This window comes from Dama dama, chromosome 11, assembly GCF_033118175.1.
Source record: "Dama dama isolate Ldn47 chromosome 11, ASM3311817v1, whole genome shotgun sequence".
Lineage (NCBI taxonomy): Eukaryota > Metazoa > Chordata > Mammalia > Artiodactyla > Cervidae > Dama > Dama dama.
Genome location: NC_083691.1, coordinates 82,594,675 through 82,615,865, shown reverse-complemented (window position 1 = coordinate 82,615,865; position 21,191 = coordinate 82,594,675). Strand labels below are relative to the sequence as shown.

The window sequence follows — 21,191 nt, the reverse complement described above, 5'->3', positions numbered from 1 at the left end:
GCTCTGATTCTTCCATCTGTTTAGGGAAGAAGAAAGTATCTTCTTTGTAGGGTGGCTGAGATCATTAGACTGAATCACATACATCGCTACAGAGCAGATGCCTGATAAAGCTGTTTGCTTCCTTGCAAGGCCCTTTGGGAAATCGCTGAGTCACTTCTCAAGTTTAAGGGGGTGTCAGGTATGTGCCAATTCTCCAGGGAACCAAGAAACATGAGTTCTGCTGAAATGAGCGTTTTCAGCCTTACAACAACTGCATTTGGTAGAGTGCATGTTACAGTCACACTGTAAATGAAGAAACCAAAGTTCAGAGAAGCAGTGTGTAGACTCCTGAAATCAGAGGCAGGACGTGGCAGAGCAGAGATAAGAAGCTGAGTCCTTCCTGGAGCCTTTGCTGCCCAGGCCCCACCCAGTTATTTCCCTTCCCGGCTCCTGGCCACCGGGTCCCAGACCTTAGGTAACCCCATGGCTTTTAGCTGAGCTCCAGCGCAGACCTGACCTCTCTTTTTCAGATGACAAGGATTTCAATTGCCAGGAGCCACGGTTCCCTGACTCACATGACCCTTCCAGTCTCTGGTATTTTCCTGCAAACAAGAATCCACTGAAAGGCTATTGTTCTTCTTGCTTTTGCTTTTCCTAGGAACTGCCATTCTGTGTAAGGCCCAGGAGCTGGAAAGCACAATCAGATAAAGGTAGAGAGGAAAGAGAGATTAATGGGAACAAAAGAGGGGCAAGAGAGGCTATTGATAGGAATCAGCAAATCATTATTTAAACAGAAAATGATTGTTCTTATTACCTGTTGCCTTTATTGTAATGACCTACACATTTATAAGGCTTCCTCCATTTATAAGGTTCTAAAGCAGAAAGTGTGTGTGTGTGTGTGTACAAGTGTGTATATGCGTGCCTCTCGATCTGTCTGTGTCTATATTTAATCCTCTGCAGCACTGGAATCGAACACATCAACAACTAACTTATAGAAGGAGGGAATGTGTGACCCATTTTCCCAGAAATGCCTTCTCCTCAGGCTCTCATTAGGTCTGACGGTCTCATCATAAGAGTCTCTACCTCTTAGAGACCAGTCCCTTTTACCAGGTTAACCATTAACCAGGTCCTTCTCACTGTCGAAAGAGCAGAGCAGAGCGGAATACCATGGGAAGGGCCCCTTGACGAATTAAATGGGGGGAGAAAGCTGACCCATGGAATGTGGTTATTTGTGTGATGGGAACTTGCTCCTGGGATGTAGACCGTGACTCTGGCCCCTGTAGGAAGATAAAGGATCACCCCAAGGGAGGATCTCAGATGGCAAGTGTGTTGCTCACACCATCATCTATCAAGACCGGTTTGACCTGGGTCTGGTTTCACAATGCAGCTTAGGCCACCGGGCAAAGCAAAACTAAGGGGCTCCTTTGTGAGTCAAGCTGATGACCCTGGTCTCATTCCTCTAGTCTCCATCGAAATTGGGCTAAACTACTAGGGACCTATGTGGAGCCCAAAACAGACCAGCCAAGAGGATACTGGTGTATTTTTTGCCCATATGTCTCTTTCTTACCTGGAAAATGCCATGGACAGAGGAGCCTAGAAGGCTACAGTTCATGGGGTCACAAAAGAGACACAGCTGAATGACTAAACAACAACAGCTGTTTATATTTACCACCCGATCATTGTTTTATTCAGTCACTCAACATTAAAATATTTATCCCTGCCTTGTTACAAAAGAGAGTGAAGGTAAAACTGATTTATACAAAAGGTGACATTTTTAAGCTAATTCACAGCTATCATCCATGGCATTCTATAATTCAACAAGTAATTATTAAACACCAACTCTAACAGTAGCGAGCCAACATCAGTGAAACTATAAAGATGGGCCCACCCAAATATGCCTTGTAGTCTAAGTGCAACTGTGGACATGTAAACAGAAAATTACAAGACAACTGCATGTCGGCTCTTTTGTAATTCTAGTGATTAAGGCTAAATAGTCTCTCTTGCTATCATTCAGTCCTTAACTATTATAAAAATTAACATTCATAGCTGTTTATGGACTTCTCTGGCAGCTCAGTGGTAAAGAATCTGCCTGCCAACGCAGGAGAGATTCATGGGCCAGGAAGATCCCCTGGAAAAAAGAAATGATGACCCACTCCAGTATTATTGCCTGGGAAATCCCATGGACAGAGGAGCCTGGAGGGTTATAGTCCATGGGGTCATGAAAGTCAGATACAACTGAGCAACTAAATAAGAACAGCTGTTTATATTTTATGTACTCTAATGACACCTCATGCAAAGAACTGACTCATTTGAAAAGACCCGGATGCTAGGAAAGGTTGAAGGCAGGAGGAGGAGGGGCTGACAGAGGATGAGATGATTGGATGGCATCACCGATTCAATGGACATGAGTTTGAGCAAGCTCTGGGAGTTGGTGATGGACAGAGAAGCCGGGCGTGCTGCAGTCCATGGGGTCGCAGAGTCAGACACAACTGAGCGACCGAACTGAACTGAACTCTTACCCCGTCTCCCACTTTTAGCCTTTGCTGCCTAACAGCCTACCGGTCACACCCAGGCAGGAGCCATTGGCACAGAGTTCTCCCCTTATAAACAGAAGAACTTACAAACAAAAATAGCAATGAGAATGAATGCTAAAGACAGTTTTAAAGCAACTTGCAAGCTATAAGTATGCACTAAAGCAGCTAAATTTGCAGAGGCTCCACTCAGGGTCTAGTTCTATTTAGCTCAGATGAAGAAATAGCAGCTGGACCACCGACTGCCACAATTAAGTGAAAAACCAAGACCCGGCAGCCAGTCTTCACCTCCCCAGTCAATGGTTCAGGGTCATGGCCAGTATCTGTACCTTGAGCTTTAAACATTTCCTGAATGTGTTTTACTCGGCTCTCTCATTTTACCTCCTAAAGATGTCACAGTCTGCAGATGGGGAGAGAACAAGCCAAAGAAAGGTAGATGACTTCCCTCTGGTCTTTCACGATGTTGTTGTCTGGGATGTAAATGGAATCCTAGGATCCAGGTTTCCCAGCACCTGGTTTTGACAGCAAAGAGAGCACTTGCCGCACCTTTTGAGAACAGAGGTACTTAAGGAGCCTGGTAATTTATGAGAAAGCTCTGGCCGGTCAAGATTTACTATTGTTAGACATTTTAGCTTGAAGTGAAGAAAGGTCTCTGGTCTGGGTTGAGGGTCAATCTACTTTTTAATGCGGTGGAATGATCTAGCACAGTAGTTTTCAAAGTGTGGTCCCAGGACCACCAGCATCAGTGTGACCTGGGGATTTATTAGAAGTACAAATCCCCCAGCCTCACCCAAAACCAACTGGGTCAGACCCTCTGGGAGAGGAGCCCACAGTCTGTGTTTCAACAAGCTTTGGGTGGGGCGCCGGATTCTGATGCAGGCTCGAATTTAGGGACATGTGCTCTAGAGCAGTGTTCCCACATTTGATCCTGGGACCCTTGGCCTCAGGATCTGCAAAAGGAAATTCTGGAATAGGTGATCTGGAGGTGCAAGAAAATGAGAGAACCAAGGTTTACTCCTTCAGTCCAGCATTTCCCAAAGAGCCTGATCTTAAGTATCACTGGGGACCTCTAACTAACAGCCAATGTCCTGACCCCTATCCAGGGAATTCAGAATCAGAGTGGGAGAGAAGAGTTGAAATAGCCAGGCTCAGATTCGGATGTCCCTTGGATAAGTGTGTCTCACTTATCCAACCTCAAGAGGATTACTGCTCTGGGCTCCTGCAACAATTGGCTTAGTCATAGTATCCACCTCAGCCCAACACCATCAGCATCTGAAGGGGGCTCTAATGCCAGTCCTCCATTCAGAAAACAAATACTATTCAAAACCTATTGTTTTTTTTTTTTTAGCCTGAGAAAGAACCCCAAAAAATTAAATATAAATTTCTGGGTTAATTATGGATGGATCAGGCAAAAAGCAGCACATAGAGACCCCTGAAGACAAAGCATTCAGGCAAGATAGAGAAAAGACTGTCAACAAAGAGGGAGACTAAATGGGAGAGAAGGGCAGGAAGGCAAAGGGGGAGGGGGAGAGGTGAGATTTCATGGAAAACGAATACAAGATGATTCTGGTCCTTTAAACCCCTGCTGGCTCAGAGGTAAAGCATCTGCCTGCAGTGTGGGAGACCTGGGTTTGATCCTTCGGTCAGGAAGATCCCCTGGAGAAGGAAATGGCAACCCACTCCAGTACTCTTGCCTGGAAAATCCCATGGACAGAGAAGTCTGGTAGGCTACAGTCCATGGGGTCACAAAGAGTCGGACACGACTAAGTGACTTCACTTTCCCTTTCAAACCCCAACTGCCGGGATCTAATGCCTGATGGCATGAAGTGGAGCTGATGTAATAATAGAAATAAAGTGCACAATAAATATAATGCGCTTGAATCACCCCGAAACCATCCCCATTTGCCCCACCTTGGTCCGTGGAAAAAGTGTCTTCCTTGAAACCAGTCCCTAGTGCTAAAAAGGATGGGGACCACTGCTTTAGATTCATGGTAGGGAGCCCAGCTTGGTGCTTAAACACCTGGGCTTTTGAGGCTGTTTAGTTTAAGCACCAGTTCTGTCTCTTTACAACAAGCAGCTGACAATCTTTTTGACCCTCAGTTTCCCCATTGATAAATAGACTAATAATAGTGTCTCCCTTGAAGACACTTGTTCTGAGTAGCAAATGCGATGAGGTGGTTGGTATTTATCAAGCTTCATCAACTGGTGTGGCCACACTGTAGTAAGAAGCACTCAGCCAACGTGAACCATTACGATTCTAACACCTCCAATTGTTGCTGGCCAAAATCTTGGCCTTCTCTGCCCACCAAAGCCAAATAAAAATATGGAGACCGAGTTTGGAGAAAACAGAAAGGTGGCTTTTATTCTCAGTCGGCGGAGAGGGGACCACAGTAGGCTTCCTCAAGGGCTAAGTATAATCGGGGCTGGAGGGAAACAAAAAAATAATATCACTAAATATGCATCAGATTATCAGACTGTCTTTGTATGGCATACTTAATTACAGGACTGGTTCCAATCACCAAATACAGTATTCAAAAATTGCTTACGAGCATCATGATCATCTCACAATTTTGTTTTCAATTTATGAAGAACTTTGGTACCCAGCATCTAATGAAATTGTTGCTGGAAGGGGGACCCCTTACAGGGCCCCAAACCGGGCTCTTGTGTAACACTCAGAAATGAATTGTCCAAGGAGACACATGTGCTGACAAAGCAAGAGATTTTATTGGGAAAGGGCACCCGGGTGGAGAGCAGGAGGGTGAGGGAACCCAGGAGAACTGCTCTGCCGCGTGGCTTGCAGTCTTGGGTTTTATGGTGATGGGATTAGTTTCCGGGTGGTCTTTGGCCAATCATTCTAATTCAGAGTCTTTCCTGGGGGCACACGCATCGCTCAGCCAAGATGGATGCTAGCGAGAGGGATTCTGGGAAGTGGACAGACACGCGGTGTCTCCTTTCGACCTTTCCCGAACTCTTCTGGTTGGTGGTGGCTTATTAGTTCCGTATTCCTTATCAGGATCTCCTGTCATAAAACAACTCATGCAAATGGTTACTATGGTGCCTGGCCAGGGTGGGCGGTTTCAGTCAGTGTGCTTCCCCTAACAAAATCGCCTGAATGACCCACTGGCCCAAAAGTATCTCCCACTTCATGAGAAAGTTCCAGCATCAGAATCACCAAGTCAGGGATGGTGTGTCTGGATCTAAACAGGGAACTCAACAGGGAACCTGGAGTACCTTCTGGTCTTCTCTCATTCAGCTTGGAAACATTCATTAAATTAGTTTGTTAACACTCCGGTGCTGAGACAGTGAGATGCAATGAAGTTCTACGTGTAGGACCACAGCTAAAACCAGCCCCAGGGGACAATGAGACAGGAGCAGGGGGCAGCCTGAAGATGTGGGTATAAGGATGGCTTCTCAAGAGCAAAGGAGGAAAGGGGACCCTGAAATAAGGTTACAGGGAGCTCTTGGGTACCTGTTTGGACGTACCTCCATCTTGATTATCAAACAGTTGCAAGATGCAAAGGAGAGGAGGAAAGGTGAGAGGAAAAACAGTCCCTGACTACTCCAGAGGGAAATCAAAGAAACATTAATGACTTGGCTCCTGACCAGCTGTGTGTGCCCTCTTTAATTCACAACAGCCTCACCTCCCCCGCGTGCACTGTCCCAGTTCTCATCCAGAACCCAGGAAGGCATGCTTTCTGTATAGGCCATTCCACAAGGAGGCTGGGTCACTTAATTCTGGAAGGATGTAGTACAGGCCCGTGGAGGGAGAAGACAGTTCAACCTCAGACAGAAATATGTGCCCTGACATTTGAGATGTCTTTGGCTAATTCCCTTGGAGACTGGTGTCAGGTAACTGAGGACAAGATTGTACACAGGCGCTTGTGTCCACTCCTGTTCTGTGAACCGTGTCCAGCATGCTCTCTCCCAGGGGCAGACTCCTCAGGCCTAGAAACCATTCTTGGTATAGAAACCTTGCCAGGAAACAAATATTTCTGTTGTTTGCAGGCTCAAAGGAGGCTGCTGGGTGAGCCAGTGCCTCAGGGATAGCAATCCACTCAAAGGGCAGGGCGCTGATTAAAGTTTCAGAAAACAGGATGGATTAGGTTAGGGAACTCAAAACACAGAAGGCTGAGGGCTTCTGAACATACCAAAGAAAACCTTTTGTAGCACCTGCCCATGAGTTTTGCCTGGTTATTTAGTTATCATCACAACCAGGCGAGGGCTTCCCTGGTGGCTCAGATGGTTGAGAATCTGCCTTGAATGCAGGAGACCCGCGTTCAATCCCTGGGTGGGGAAGATCCCCTGGAGAAGAGAATGGCAACCCACTCCAGTATTCTTGCCTGAGAAATCCCATAAACAGAGGAGCCTGGCAGGCTACAGGCCATGGCGTCGCAGAGAGTCAGACATGAGCAACTAACACACACATACAACCAAGAGGTGCAAAAAGAGGCTCAGAGCTAGAACACTTGCTTGAGGTCATTCAGCTAGTAGTGACAGAGCCAGGGGTCCATCTGACTTGAGATCCACGCTCTGTCCATCCCATCATGTGGCTCTCCAGGAAGAACACATTAGGGTCTGCAATTAATGGAATAAAGGTGGCACTCAGGGATTCTCTGTTTCTTCACCATGAGAGTGTTAGGTTACGTATAAGCAGGATTGGTTACAACAGAAATGGATTATCTCAGGAAGTTAAAGAAATCCCTTTGGAATTATTGCCCTGTCCTGAATTAGGAAAACACATGCTGAAGGGCACCAACCGCAATTGAGAGGGAGTGCAGAGGAAAAGGAATGTATGTGGGGTCTGAAAATGGTCCCGGAGAGTCACGGAGGACAGTGAACTGCAGAAACCTCCCACCCCTACCCAACAGACACACACACAATCAAAAAGATTAGCTGAAAATTTGAGGGCCTTTTTTCACGCCAAGTCTCAGGACTGAGGCTGGGCTGTCAGACAAGTGGTGAGGTGGCTGTTTTAGGCTGTAGACTTGTCTGCCCCACCTCCCTGACCCCCAGCCCCAACATATGCCATTGCTTAAGGAAGAGGAGGAGGCAAGTTTGTGCTCAGAGTCATTCAAAGCAGAAGTCAACCTGAGCCGGGGCAGTTGCCCTGCCAGGCAGCTGTTGTGCGCCCGTCCATCGCGGGCTGGCTGGGTCCTGGGGTAGACCCAGGGTCCCACACCATGGGTGCCAGCAAAGAATGGAATGATAAGGAGAAAAATCAAATGCAAACCGTGACAGCCCCTTTTCCTGCAGGCTTCAGCAGCTGCAAGCAGTTTCGCCACCAGAAACGAGCTCCTTGGGGAGGGGTTCTGTGTGTAACTGGATCCTCTGAAAGGCTGCCAGTCCCTGGAGACTGAAGACAGCTCACCCCCTGTCAGGAGCAGAGAGCTGTGTGCCCAGACACAGTGCACAGTGTTAGAGGTTCAGGGCAGACCCTCTGACCAGCCCTGCCTACCTGGTGCCCCAAATGTCCTGAAGGGCTCCCATTCCCCTCTCCTCACACATAATCTTTGCCTGCACGTGCCTGTTTTTAATCCGTGTCTGAACTGTATTCATCTTTCAAGAACTAACTAAAAGACACATCCTCTTTGAAGCCTCCAGGGCCAGCCCTGCCTAGGAAGACCTCTCCCTCCATTTTCACTGTCTGTCTAAACCACTCATTCAACTTTTACCACGGCCCCTACTCACATTGAGGTTCACTGACTAGACTTTAAATATCTCTGTCTAGATGACTTCGCTTCTAAAATTTCCCCCAGCACATAGCATAGTTCAGGGTGCACAGTAATTCAAATACTTGTTTGGTTCCTAAGTATTAATATACATTAACCATGGACAAACTTCTTCCAAAAAAATTATTGGGCTTCAGTTCAGTTTAGTTCAGTTGCTCAGTCGTGTCCAACTCTTCATGATCCCATGAACCGCAGCATGCCAGGCCTCCTTGTCCATCACCAACTCCCAGAGTTTACCCAAACCCATGTCCATTGAGTCGGTGATGCCATCCAACCATCTCATCCTTTGTCATCCCCTTCTTCTCTTGCCCTCAATCTTTCCCAGCATCAAGGTCTTTTCAAAGGAGTCAGCTCTTTGCACAAGGTGGCCAACGTATTGGAGTTTCAGCTTCAACATCAGTCCTTCCAATGAACACCCAAGACTGATCTCCTTTAGGATGGACTGGTTGGATCTCCTTGCTGTCCAAGGGACTCTCAAGAGTCTTCTCCAACATCACAGTTCAAAAGCATCAATTCTTCTGTGCTCAGCTTTCTTTATAGTCCAACTCTCACATCCATACATGACTAATGGAAAAACCATAGCCTTGACTAAATGGGCCTTTGTTGAAAAAGTAATGTCTCTGCTTTTTAATATGCTGTCTAGGTTGGTCATAGCTTTCCTTCCAAGGAGTAAGCGTCTTTTAATTTCATGGCTGCAATGACCATCTGCAGTGATTTTGGAGCCCAGAAAAATAAAGTCAGCCACTGTTTCCACTGTTGCAACATCTATTTGCCATGCAGTGATGGGACCAGATGCCATGATCTTAGTTTTCTCAATGTTGAGCTTTAAGCCAGCTTTTTCACTCTCCTCTTTCACTTTCATCAAGAGGCTCTTTAGTTCTTCTTCACTTTCTGCCATAAGGGTGGTGTCATCTGCATATCTGAGGTTATTGATATTTCTCCCAGCAATCTTGATTCCAGCTTATGCTTCCTCCAGCCCAGGATTTCTCATTATGTACTCTGCATGTAAGTTAAATAAGCAGGGTGACATATACAGCCTTGATGTACTCCTTTCCCTATTTGGAACAAGTCTATTGTTCCATGTCCAGTTCTAACTGTTGCTTCCTGACCTGCATACAGATTTCTCAAGAGGCAGATCAGGTGGTCTGGTATTCCCATCTCTTCAAGAATTTTCCACAGTTTATTGTTATCCACACAGTCAAAGGCTTTGGCATAGTCAATAAAGCAGAAATAGATGTTTTTCTGGAACTCTCTTTCTTGTTTGATGTTCCAGCGGGTGTTGGCAATTTGATCTCTGGTTCCTCTGCCTTTTCTAAAATCAGCTTGAACATCTGGAAGTTCACAATTCACATATTGCTGAAGCCTGGCTTGGAGAATTTTAAGCATCACTTTACTAGCATGTGAGATGAGTGCAATTGTGCCGTAGTTTGAGCATTCTTTGGCATTGCCTTTCTTTGGGATTGGAGTGAAAACTGACCTTTTCCAGTCCTGTGGCCACTGCTGAGTTTTCCAAATTTGCTGGCATATTGAGTGCAGCACTTTGACAGCATCATCTTTCAGGATTTGAAATAGCTCAGCTGGAATTCCATCATCTCCACTAGCTTTGTTCGTAGTGATGCTTCCTAAGGCCCACTTGATTCACATTCCAGGACTGCATTATTGGGCTTGCATTATATCTTTCAGAAATAAATATCCTAGCCTTACGAGGTATATAACATAGAAAGAAGTTCCTGCAAATATAGGAGAATAGAATAGGGCATATCTATTCATATAGAGAAAAAAATAGAGAATATTTTGAATCTTACCATCCAGAATCCACCACTGTTAAAGCATAAGATGTATCGTTCCAAATATATATATACATATATATTTATAATAATCCTATTGAGATATAATTTACATACAAGTGGACACCCATAAGGAAAAAGATAAAATTGGATCTATTTCTTACACTAAACACCAGGATAATTCTAAATGGGTCAAAGGGCTAAATGTAAAAATGAAACCATACAAATAACAGAGAAAAATGGGTGAAATATTTTATATCCTAGTGAGGCAAAATCCAAAACTAATAAGAGAAAACAATAACAAATTTGGCTCCATGGCAATCTTTTTAAAGTCCTAACTAAAATCAAAAGGCAAATGAAAATATGGGAGAGATAACTGCAAATTCTATCATAGACAAAAGGCTAATATCCTTAACAATTAAAGAATTTGAATAATAAAAAGCCCAATAACTTGATTTTTTAAAATGAGATATAAACAGGCATTGCACAGAAAAAGAAAAGCAAGCAAAACCAATGAACTGTTGCTCATCACAAGAGAACTGCAAATTTAAGCTACCCTGAGATATCACTTTTTATATTTCAGATAAATAAAAATCCAAAAGTGTGACAATATTAGTAAGGTTCCAAGGAAACACTCTGCTACATTGCTGATGGGAACTGAAAATAGAACAATCTTTACAGAGAACAATTTTGTCATGTCTAGCAACACTGCACATGCCTTTTCCCTTTGACCCAACAATCACAGTTCCAGAAGTCTACCCCAAACCTAACGACCAAAACTGCAAAATGACATACACTCTGCCACATTATTTGCAGTAGCCAAGGCTGGGAACAACTCAAATGTCCATCAGTATTGGATTAGTTGGAAAATTCTGGAACCCACACACAGTGGAATGTTATGCTGCTATAAAAAAAGGAACAAGGATGGCCTCCAGAAATACAAGGTCAGAAGAAGCGAGGAGGAATACAAACATGCACACATATTAAAAACAATGGGAGGATAAAGCCAAAACTAACTTTAAAAAACCAAAAACATCTCCAAGGCAAGGAAGAGACTGACTCTTGGATGGAAAAGAAAGCAGTCATGGAAGCTATACTTCTCTGTTCATATCTTTTTATAATTTTGACTTTCAACCATGTAGATATCTTGCAGCATTGTAAAATGAAACCATATTTAGAAAAGGCAACTCCCATCAATCAAAAACAAACTGGAACAAATGAAACTAACAGTATATCAAACTGATTTCATAATCACATATGGAAGAATTATCTCAAGTGACTTTAAAACACGGTATTTTGACTGAACACCCCTGGTGGAATAGCGCCTAGAGACACAGGGAGCCACAAAAACATCTTAAACTGATTTTCTCAGTCTTCCATGTTATTGCACAGGATAAATGACCCAATTTCACCAACAAATAATATGTTTAAAAACTGAAAGGAAGGCATTATTTTATAGATTAGAAAAGACTTGAGACCTAAAACTAAACACATCTATGTTTTCTTTGAGAAAACAGAAATAGTCTGAAAAAATTAGACTCTAATATTAGATGACATTAAGGGATTATTTTAACTTTATTGAATGTGATAATGGTATTATGGCAATTTTTTAAAATCCTTTCTTATTAGAGTTTTTCTCCCTTATGTCTATGTCTTTTTGCTTGTGTGTATGTGTGTTTTAGTTTATTCTGATTTTTTTTTCAAGTTTGGCTATAAGTGAGGTTCCCAGGCATCTGAACAACAGAGCTAAGAGGTGATTTTGGGAGCCCCGGGGTGACGTTCCAGGGCTCTGTGACACCAAGTCCTACATCAAACACCATCAAACAAAGTCAATGGTGAATTTTTCAGAAGGTACAAGTGAGAAAATGGAATCTTAAAAGGAATGACTTTATAACACATATCCTATTGGATCAAGTTGGTTGAAGTGGAAAAACTTTTTCCACAGGTAAAAACCAAACCATCCATCAAAAAGATACAAGCACCCCATGTTCCTAGCAGCTCAATTTACAATAGCCAAGATATGGATGCAACCCAAGTGCCCATCAACAGACGATGGATAAAGAAACTGTGGTACACACACACACACACACACACAACAGAATATTAGTCATAAATAAATGAATTTCTCCCATTTGTAGCAACATGAGCCTAGAGAATATTATGCTTAGTGAAATAAGTCAAAGAGAAATACTATATGATATCACTTATATGTGGAATCTAAAAAATAATACAAATGAGTGTATATGCAAAACAGCGACAGACTCAGAGATACAGAAAACAGCTAATGGTTACCAAGAGGGAGAAGGAAGGGGGGAGGAGGAACGAATTAGGGCTATGGGATTAAGAGGGACAAACTACTATATATAAAACAAATAAGTGACAAGGATATATATTATATAGCACAGGGAGTTATAGCCATTATCTTCTAAAAACTTTCAATGGCATATAATCTGTGAAGATACTGAATCAGTATGCTGAATATCTGAAACATATAATACTGTAAATTAACTATATTTCTTTTAAAATTTTAAAAATCAAACTATCCAAGGCCATGAGCACAGGCTTTAGAGCCAGACTGCCAGTTCAAATTTCAGCTCTGCCACTTCCTAACTGTGGGGCCTTGGACCAGTTTCTCAGCCTCCCTGTGCCTCAGTTTCCCTATCTTCAAAGGAGAGTGATAATAATACTTCCCAGGGCTTTTGTGAGTAAATGGATGTAAGTTAAATATAGGTAAAGTATTAAGAGCAGTGACTGGCACCTATGAAGCACAATATGTCAGTAAATTATTTTTGTTTGTTTATTTGTTATAAAATTATTATTTTTATTTGTTTAGCTTTATTATTTATTATTATTATTTTGGCCACACCTCGTGTCTACACCAGCTTGTGGGACTTTAGTTCCTCAACCAAGGATCAAACCAGAGCCCTCAGCAGTGAGAGTGTTAGAATCCTAACCACTGAACCACTAGGGAATTTCCTTAAGCATTTAAACATTAAACATTAAAATGTTTTAAATACATTGATCGGTCATATATATTGCTCTTTTTAGTTTTCAAAGGAGATAAAGTTTATTGAAATTCCTCAATAAACTGTCTATAAAGTTTATTGAAATTCCTCAATAAACTGTCTATAATTTTTGCTGCACCTTTAAATAGAGAACTTATTAGTGGGGATATATAACCCAGTAGATCCTGACATCCTCCCCCCAGCTCTGCTCTTGCAATGATGCGCCCTCTTCCGGCTGATTCAGGGATGGCGACCCCTGGGGTCTGAGGCGTTGAGACAGACAGTGAAAAAGCAGTGAAAAGGCAACGGATGGAATGAAAGAACGTGTTTGCAAATCACATACTTGGTATATATAATATACTTGGGGCTTCCCTGGTGGCTCAGCTGGTAAAGAACTCGCCTGCCAATGCAGAAGACACAAGAGATGTGGGTTCGATCCCTGGGTCTGGAAGATCCTCTGAAGATGGAAATGGCAACCTACTCCAGTATTGTTGTCTGGAAAATTCCATGGGAAGAGGAGCTTGGTGGGCTACAGTCCACGGGGTTACAAAGAGTTGGACTCGACTGAGCGTGCATGCACATCATACTTCCTAAGGAATCACTATCCGCAACATATAAAGAACTTCTACAACTCAATAACCATAGCAACTACAACAACCTAATTTTAAAGTGGGCAATGGATTTGACTAGACATTTCTCTGAAGAAGATATATGAATGACCAACAAGCATATGAAAAAAGGCTCACCATCATTATTTATCAGGGAAATGCAAGTCAGAATCACAGTAAGATAATACCTTACACCAACGAGGATGGCTACTGCCAAAAAAAAAAAAAACCCCAGAAAATAACAATTGTTGGCCAGGATATGGAAAAATAAGAACTCTTGTGCACTGCTGGTAGGAAAAATAGTGTAGCCACTGTGTAAAACAGTATGGTAGCTCCCCCCAAAATTAAAAATTGAATTACTATATGATCCATGTAAGGGACTGAATGTTTGTTTCCCTCTAATTTTCATATGTTGAAATCCTAACCCCTACTATGATGCCATTTGGAGCCAGGGTCCCTGAGAAGTGAGGTGATTAGGCTCCTCTGTCCATGGGATTCTCCAGGCAAGAATACTGGAGTGGGTTGCCATTTCCTTCTTCAGGGGATCTTCCCAACCCAGGTATCGAACCCGGGTCTCCCACATTGCAGGCAGATGCTTTAACCTCTGAGCCACCAAGGAAGCCCATGATCAGATTAGTGCCCTTATAAAGAAGACCCCACAGAGCTTCCTCACCTATTTCACCATGTGAGAACACAGCAAAAAGACTGCCATCTATGAACCAAAATCAGATCCCAGCAGACACCTAATTTGTCCTGATCTTGCACTTTCCAGCCTCCAGAACCCTGAGAAATAAATTTCCCTTGTTCGTAAGCCACCCAGTATAAGATCTTCTGTTATAACAGCCCAAACAAACTAAGACAAGCCAGCAATCCCATGTCTGGGAATAGAGCCAAAAGAATCCAAAGCAGGATCTTGAAGAGAGATTTGCATCCTCATGTTCATAATAGCACTATTCACAATAGCCAAGAAGTGGAAGCTACCCAAGTATCCATCAACAGGTGACTGGATAATTAAAATGTATATATATGTATAATGGAATATTATTTAGCCTCAAAAAGAAGGAAACCCTGGCACATGCTGCAATATAAAGGAATAGGAAGGACATTATGCTAAGTGACATAAACCAGTCACAAAAAGTCAAATGCACTTATGTGAGACATCTAGAGAAGTCAAATTCATAGAAACAGAAAGTACAATGATAGTTCTGAGGGGGCTGGGGAAGTTGTTTAATGGGCACAGAGTTTGAGTTTTGCAAGATTAAAAAGTTCTGGAGACTGGTTGCACAGCAGTGTGAATATACTTAGTGCTGTACACTTAGAAATGTTTAAGATAATAAATCTTGTGTCTTTTTCCACAATTTTTAAAAAGAGAGACAAACCAGGTGCAAAAATAATTCTAAAGAGTTTACTGAATAATGTCAACTAGTTGGAAAATAAAAACATGATTTTTGGTCCTATAATTACTCTCTAACTAGTCCAAATTGGTCCATCTCTCTTTTCCTAAATAGTGGGTCCCTTAATCACTTTGTTGCCATATTCTATAGCTTTCCAGTCACCTTTGATCATTTCAGATTTAAGACTGAGTCTGTAACTAGCGGGACCCTATGGGGCCTATCCTCCTGGTCAAATGCATCTAAGTATGTGATTCACTGCAGCAGTTCAAAATACTTTTTCTGAGGAACAGAGCAGGAGGAATCAGGCTCCCTGACTTCAGACTATACTACAAAGCTTGATTACTGCAGTAATCAAAACAATATGGTACAGACACCAAAACAAAAACGTAGATCAATGGAACAGGATTCAGTTCAGTTCAGTTCAGTTCAGTCACTCAGTCGTGTCCAACTCTTTGAAACCCCATGAACCACAGCACTCCAGGCCTCCCTGTCCATCACCAACTCCCAGAATTCACCCAAACTATAGAAAGCCCAGAGATAAACCCACACACCTATGGCCACCTGATCTATGACAAAGGAGGCAAGAATACACAGTGAAGAAAAGACAGTCTCTTCAGTAAGTGGTGCCGGGAAAACTGGACAACTACATGTAGAAGAATGAAAGGGGAACATTCCCTAACACCACCCACAACAATAAATCCAAAATGGATTAAAGACCCAAATGTAAGGGTGGATACTATAAAACTCATAGAGGAAAATATAGGTAGAACACTCTTGGACATAAGTCACAGCAAGATCTTTTTCAATCCACTGTCTACAATAATGAAAATAAAAAAAAAAAAAACAAATGGAGCCTAATTAAACTTAAAAGCTTTTCCACAGCAAAGGAAACCATAAACAAGACAAAGAGACAACCCATAGAATGAGAGCAAATATTTGCAAATGAAGCAACAGACAAGGAATTAATTTCCAATATACAAATAGCTCATGCAGCTCAATAACCAAAAAACACACAACCCAATTTCTTAAAAAATGGGTGGAAGACCTTTCTAAATAGACATTTCTTCAAAGAAGACATACAGATGACCAACGAATGTGAAAAGATGTTCAACGTCACTATCAGGGAAAGGCAAATCAAAACTACAATGAGTTATCACCTCACACAGGTTAGAATGACTATCATTAAAAGTTCTACAAACAGTAAACGTGGAGAAAAGGGAACCCTCCTATACTGTTGGTGGAAATACAAATTGGTACAGCCACTATGCAGAACAATATGGAGGTTCCTCAAAAATCTTAAAATAGAGCTACCAACATAGACAGCATATTGAAAAGCAAAGACATCACTTTGCCAACAAAGGTCTGTATAGTCAAAGCTATGGTTTTTCCAATAGTCACATATGGATGTAAGAGTTGGACCATGAAGAAGGCTGAGTGCTGAAAAATAGATGCTTTCCAATTGTGGTCTTGGAGAAGACTCTTGAGAGTCCCTTGGATGGCAAGGAGATCAAACCAGTCAATCCTAAAGGAAATCAACCCTGAATACTCATTGGAAGGATTGATGCTGAAGCTTCAATACTTTGGCCACTAATGCAAAGAGCTTACTCATTGGAAAAGACAATGATGCTGGGAAAGATTGAGGGGAGGAGGGGGAGGGGGTGACAGAGGATGAGATGGTTGGACAGCAACACCAATTCAATGGACATGAATTTGTGCAAACTCAAGGAGATAGTGAAGGACAGGGAAGCCTGGCTTGCTGTAGTCCATGGGGTTGCAAAGGGCCAGACACAACTTAGTGACTGAACAACAACAACAAATGTAACCCAGCAAACCCACTCCTGGGTATATACCTGGGAAAAGCAAAACAAAATTTCCTAATTTGAAAAGATAAGTGCAGCCCAATGTTCACAGCAGCACTATTTACAACAGCCGAGACCTGGGAGAAAGATCTTTGATTTTGTTTCCACTCAAATTGTAAAGAAGATTTAGACAGTTCTCTGCCAGGACTTCCAAGCCTCCAGAAATTATATTGTCACTATGTCCCAACTTTCAAAGTTTTTTAAGTTGGGCAGCCAGGCCAGTGAACTTAGTTCCACATTAGCCATACTTAGAAACTCCAGTTTTTTAAAAAGTGTCATTCAGGCCCTCAGTTTCCCGGTTGTTCTTTCACACAGTAGATATTACCAGAAACAGACAAAGCAAAACTAGATAAACCAGTGCTCAATGGCTTCCCAGGGCTACAGTTCCCTAGCACAAGGATGGACGATTTCCTACCTATTGTTTCAGACAGGGGTACAGACGAGCCTCGGCCTTGGGATTTTTCCAAACACAACTCAGGTGGTGCCAGGTGACCAAAGGACTCCTCATCCCAGAAGGGAAAATCCAGTTGCAGCGGTCACTCCACTCAAAACCAGGTGACCAAATCATATCTCTTTCCCCTTCAAAAGGAAAATCTCCAATCAATGCACCCCAGTACAGAAATACACCGCGGTGTCCTCACGCTCCAGGTTCTGCCACGACCCAGAGGTATCTCACACATCAGGCCAAACTAGACAGACACCAGAGTCCTGGTTCATCTTGAGCCTCATCCTCTTCTTCCTCATATCCTTCAGGCAGACCACCTTCGTCTTCACCGTCTTCATCCCCACCCTCACCATCCTCTTTCTCTTAGTCTGGTGCTTCTCCAAGATGGCGGCACCCTCATTGCGGTGCGATTCCCGGTGATTTGGTACCACAGGCAGGTTAGGAGTCTTGCCCCCGGGACGTGGTGAGCCCTACATGGACACTCAGGGGTTGATGGTGGTGCAAAAGGCTCGAGGTCTGTTCAAGGAGTTCTTCCCCGAGACATGTACAAAGACAGAGCTCCCAGAGCTCTTCCTTCACGACCCGGCGGAAAACTTTCCCCAGGACCATCTATGGCAGCTTGGACCCCAGGCCGACTCGTTTCATGGTGAACACTGGCTGGCACTGCTGGACCTCTTCTCTTCCAGCGAGCTGGCCACAGCATGATGGCACTAGTGGGAGGCGCCGAGCACCCCTGGGAGATTGGAGTGGTGGTTCCGAGGATCACCAGGCGATGGTCGCAGAGTGCATGCCTTTGCCCAGGGCTCGAGGCCCTGGCGGTTCATCACCTGCAGCTCTTCATTAATGGGAGGACCTGGGGCAACTTTGTAGTGCTGGACACCTCGCATGGTAGCATAAGTATCTCCTGGTGGACTTCCTAGAGGCAGTGGGCGGCCCATTATGTGGGGGGCATGCTGCTGAGTTGGCTGGGCAGTTAGACTGGGCTGAGGAGCCTGATAGGCTACAGTCCATGGGGTCGCAAAGAGTCGGACACGGCTGAGCGGCTTCACTCACTCACTCAGTCAAGAGCCTAAAAGGCAATAGTCTGGCAAAGCTCTTATACTAGGTACTCCAGGCCTATGATTTCTTTTCCTTTCCGGGTTGGTTGTTTTTTTTGTTGTTGTTGTTTGTTTGTTTTGAGAATAATTTCTTTACTATATTGTGTTAGTGTCTACTGTACAAGGAAGTAAATTAACCATATGTATACATATATCTGACTCAGACCATAAAGAACCTGCTTGCAATGCAGGGAGCCGGGTTTGATCCCTGGGTTGGGAAGATGCCCTGGAGAAGGGAATGGCTACCCACTCCAGTATTCTTGCCTGGAGAATTCCATGGACAGAGGAGCCTGGTGGGCTACAGTTCATGAGGGTCACAAAGAGTTGGACACGACTGAGTGATTCACACTCATACATATATCCCCCCTTCTTGGACCTCCCTCACACCACCCCCACATCCCACCCTTCCAGGTTGTCACAGAGCACCGAGCTAAGCTCCCTGTTCAATACAGCAGGTTCCCATTAGCAATCTATTTTACACGGTGGTGTAGATATATCAATGCCACTCTCCCAATTCTTCCCACCCTCTCCTCCCACCTCTGTGCCCACCTGTCCGTTCTCTATGTCTGCATCTCTGTTCCTGCCCTGTGAATAGGTTCATCAGTACCATTTTTCTAGATTCCACATATATGTTGATATATGATATTTGTTTCTCTCTGACTCACTTCACTCTGTATGACAGACTCTAGGTCCATCCATAGCTCTATAAATGGCCCAATTTTGTTCCTTTTAGTGACTGAGTAATATTCCATTGTATATATGTATCACATATTCTTTATCCATTTTTCTGTCAGTTAGGTTGCTTCCCTGTCCTGGCTATTGTATCTAGGCTCATGATTTCTACTACCTGTTCCAGCCTTATGGACGCTGGGTCTAACTAGGTGGATCTGATCAGTTGGGCAATATCATATCCGGATATGAGTTCATCCATAAGTTGACTGGAGAAGATATATTTGGAATCTATTCCTCTAATTACAACTGGAGCAAAACTGGAAAGTCCACTGGCAATGCTGTTTGGCTAAACAGAGATAAGACATCATCATTTGAGTTGTATCAATTCTTCGCAGACAGCAAGATGATTTCATAGAAAAGCTCCTGAAACTCTTCGTTTTTCTGCCCTTTCCAGAGATTGACCACATACATAATACAGCTGCATGTCAAAGAGCCAATGAAGTGGGGTCTTCCAAAACGACTTGCTGCAGAAGTAACAAAGCTTGTCCACCAACAAGAAGGGCTGAACTCTGCTAAAAGATGTTCACAAGCCCTGTGTCACAGTAACACAGATGCACTAGAGGTCATGTCTGATCAAACTCTTTTGTAATTTTTAAAAGAAACTCCGTTTTCTGAGTTAGTTCTTGACCCTAGATTCTAGATACCTGCCGAAAAGCAAATGCCATTCCAGAGGCTCTTGGATGATAACTGGGCAGAATCAGTATGAATAAGAAGAAAATCCTGGGAGTGTTTTAGTTGTTGGACAATGTATTCTTGAGACTGGACTTTGGTTACTTAAAATAGAAAAAGAAATTTCTACGTTAAAAAATACCTTCAGCCATGATGAAAACTCCTTATGGTGGTTCAAACAAACTTATCTACCACTCATTCTCAAGACACACAAACTTATTCTGTTGCTTACGCAAATCATAGAAGAGGCAGAAGGACAGGGAAATCTGTCCCAGGAAAGCCCCCATAGGGTGCTGCTCAGTAACATGAGGACAAGAAGGGGCTGGATTTGTAGGCAGCACTGTTTTAACTACATCATACATGCACAAAGCGGGGTCCTGGATATGAGGTTGGAACATGTCCAGCCACTATGCCCAGGACTCTTATTTCCTGTTGCCTTTGGCTCAGTCTGCTTTGAGGAGGAACAGAGACAGCTGTGTGGCCTTTCTCAGGACCAGAGGGTTAACACAGGCAGATCAAGCTGAAAGCACTTAAGTGTGCCCATGCCGGTGAAGAACCATCGGCCTTGAAAACGGGATCCACTTAAGGCTTACCTTTTTCTTTGTCTCAGGGCATAAAATTAGCAAAATTTCTCCTGCAGCCAATCACGGCTTTCTGCAGGGCTTCATGCAGAAGTGCCAGCTGTCCCTCCATGGTTCACTGTACCCCTCTCATTCTAACCTGAATGACACAGGCCAAAATGCACTGGCCATCTGTCCTGCCTGCTTTGAATTCCCATCACTGTACAGCCCGATCTTAGCAGAGGCAGGCCCGTGCAGGGAAACAGAGCTGGAGGTTAGCTCTGACCCCTAACCTGCCATGTGATATTAGACGAGGTAGTCTGAGCCTCAAATTCATCAGAAAAATAGGAGTGAATACTATTAACATCTGCCCGCAGTTAGCATCAAATGAGGGAAGTAATGTGCATGACTGTGCACTGAAAAGTGACAAGAGGCACGAGGGTAGGACGTAGTGATGGTGACGTGTATCTTTAAACACTGAATGCAGCATCTCTCCTCGAGAGACCCAGAGAATGTAAGTGTGTAAGGCAGCAACAGCATCTACGTTCCCAAGGGAGAGGCTGTGCATGAAGACATGATAAATAATCCCGCTGGCTCAAAATAAACACTGGTCTCCCAAAAGCACTGCTTCCAGCCCCCTGGTGTGTTGGGCCCTCCCTTTCTGTGTTCTACCTCCCTGCTCTTTCTATTTCTATGGCACCTGTCACCATGGTTTCTAGGTGCTCAAATGAACACGTTAAGTTGAAAAGAGCCATATGTGGGAAGACACATTCCTTATTTCCCAAAGCTGAGCTTG

At 43.5% G+C, this 21,191-nt stretch overlaps 1 pseudogene; it reads left to right on the top strand.

The window, feature by feature from the left end:
* Positions 1-17,811: 17,811 nt before the first annotated feature.
* Positions 17,812-19,989, top strand: LOC133065332 (tyrosine--tRNA ligase, mitochondrial-like; annotated as a pseudogene).
* The last annotated feature ends 1,202 nt before the right edge of the window (positions 19,990-21,191 follow it).